At 44.7% G+C, this 2,447-nt stretch overlaps 1 long non-coding RNA gene across 1 annotated transcript; it reads left to right on the top strand.

Annotated features, from left to right (window-relative positions):
* The first annotated feature begins 1,332 nt into the window (after nt 1–1,332).
* Nucleotides 1,333–2,196, top strand: LOC123124278 (uncharacterized). Its single transcript, XR_006461026.1, has 2 exons — nt 1,333–1,626; nt 1,926–2,196. It is a non-coding gene; the product is annotated as an uncharacterized lncRNA (long non-coding RNA).
* The last annotated feature ends 251 nt before the right edge of the window (nt 2,197–2,447 follow it).

The raw sequence follows: 2,447 nt of genomic DNA, 5'->3' as shown, positions 1-2,447 counted from the left end.
GCTTCATCAATGTGGTTCTTGGAGATGGGACTCATGGAACATGATAGCACTTGCTAGAGAATGATAGTCTGACGTTCCTCCAACACCATGTTGAGAACCCACCCGATGGCAAGCCAAGCAGCAATTCGGGTTGCTAATGTTATGGGCATCGCCGTCGCGGCTAAAGGAGACCATGTGAGGGAGGAGTTTGGACATGGGCGCACGAGGAGGGGTTAATATTATAGGTGTTGGTACACAAACAATTCAGTCCATGCACTTAAGATTTACGGCCCCGGAAGAAATTTAGCACACCAAAAAAATGCATTATCTGAAAATAGCTTCAACGGGGGGTACGCAAAGGCAGGATACAATCCCGTTTAAATGTCAAATGCATACAGCGGGGTGTATGCCCTCATATAGCCTCATTTAATCCCACAAATTGTTCCGATTAATATCCATGCATGCTCACAAGTTATACTCTTGTTTCGCACCCTTATTCCTTATTCAGCCCACAATTGACTCACCTTTAAATCCACGTTTAATGTCATGCAGCCTCCTAGAGACTCTTTTAATCCCATAAATTATCTCAATTAATATCCATGCATGCTCATGATTAAAGGCTGCCCACAATTCCTGTATGTAATGTCATTCACAGAGAGGCACCTCCTCCGTCCTGGTTAATTCCTGAGTTCTCTTGTTGCCAGGCTACTCGCGAACGTATAAGAATTGGTAGAATTTGATGTAAGAAGTCGAGGTGGGATTATTAAACTATGGAACCTGTGCGTCCTTCATCTGTAATATATTTTTCCAAAGTTTTCCAATGTAAACTCGAATAGATGCTTAGCCTAGTTGGCAGCTGCAGCTACTCCTAGTACACAAGGTCCTCAAAATTCTCAAAAAATATAATATGGGTGAACGGATGAAAATTTTGGATAAACGCACCTTGCTTTATTAATAGGTATAGATTATTTCTTTTTAATATTCCACTCAGTTTTAATTATTATATCTGATATGTATTTGTAAGATGTGGTAGGTACATGAATATTATGACATCCAGCAGCAAGTAATTATAATGGGTGCGCTCATCCAAAAATATTGTAAGGGCATATACAACGACATCTAGTCAGTCGTATGTAACAAAGGACACGTAGGAAAAAAGTGACGTGGGGGGAGAGAGAGGAGAGGGAAAACGCTCGAGCCACGTCCGCGGTTAGAGCATTTTACGGCTGGCCTAACAGACAGCCTGCTATGTGGTGTATAGATGACATGTACGGATGGTGCGTCTATACTGATGTACATGCCCTAATAATAGTAGGTTCACATGCGTAGCAATCCCAGGCACAACATGTAGCGACAACAACCACCCCCCACTTCCCACTACGTGCCCCCTTATCCACACAACAGATTACTTCTTCTCCATCCACCTGACGCTGTCCCTTCTCTTCTTCTCTATCAGCAACATCAACCCCCTCTTCTCTGTCGGTGCGGAACTCCACGAGAGGATGTATTGCGTTTTGGAGCTCAGTTGCGGCCCCATGCTCCGGATCTGGCCACAGCAGGCCTCGCCCCGACCAACAGGCTCGGATCCATCCCTTCCCTCCTCCTGTCCTCCACATGCCATCGTAGGGACTGTGGCGCCAGATCAAGGTAAGGCCCTGCCTCAACCCCGCTGTTTCTTTTGCTCGCAGCTTGCGAGGAGGCCAGGGCGCGCCTCGTCCAGCCGCGGCCTACCTGCTGTGTCAGTCAGCCCAGCCGCCTCGACTCGGCCTTCTCTGCTCCCACTTTTTGGAAATCGCGTGTCCTCCGTCGAGCGAGGGCGCCGGTGGTGGTGTTCGCTCGGTGGACTCTGTTCCATTTTCTTCGCTCCTTCAGGCTTTGGCGATTCCTTCCGTTCCCTTTCTCTGCTTGTTTTGATTTCTAATGTAGCTTGTTGATTCTCATGGCAGCTCTCGTACACATATAAATTGGTGAGAATATATGTATATCAGCGAGGTGGGACAATTTAATTGAAGTGCAGTTGCAAAGCTCGTTGTATCTGAATTTAGCCACCTAAAAAGGACAGCGGGTTGAATACTCAAAAGCATAGGGTCTTTTCTGTAAGAACGAAACGTTTTCTTCGAGAGCCACTTAAAATAGGACTGCGGGTTGAATACCTGAAACAGTAGGGACTTTTGTACATGCCCTTACAATGTTTTTGGATGAGCGCACCCATTATAATTACTTGCTGCTGGATGTCATAATATTCATATACCTACCGCATCTTACAAATATATATCAGATATAATAATTAAAACTGAGTGGAATATTGAAAAGAAATAATATTTATTAAGGGAAATGATATTTGGGGCTCACCGGTATTTGCTGATCATCAAGGATATTCCTCAACTAAGAACGAAACGTTTTCTCCGAGAGCCACTTAAAATAGGACTGCGGGCTGAATACCTGAAACATTAGACTTTTAAAAAAAA

The sequence above is a fragment of the Triticum aestivum genome, chromosome 5D (assembly GCF_018294505.1).
Source record: "Triticum aestivum cultivar Chinese Spring chromosome 5D, IWGSC CS RefSeq v2.1, whole genome shotgun sequence".
Lineage (NCBI taxonomy): Eukaryota > Viridiplantae > Streptophyta > Magnoliopsida > Poales > Poaceae > Triticum > Triticum aestivum.
Note: the sequence above shows the minus strand (reverse complement) of the source record. Positions and strands in the feature narration are given on the sequence as shown.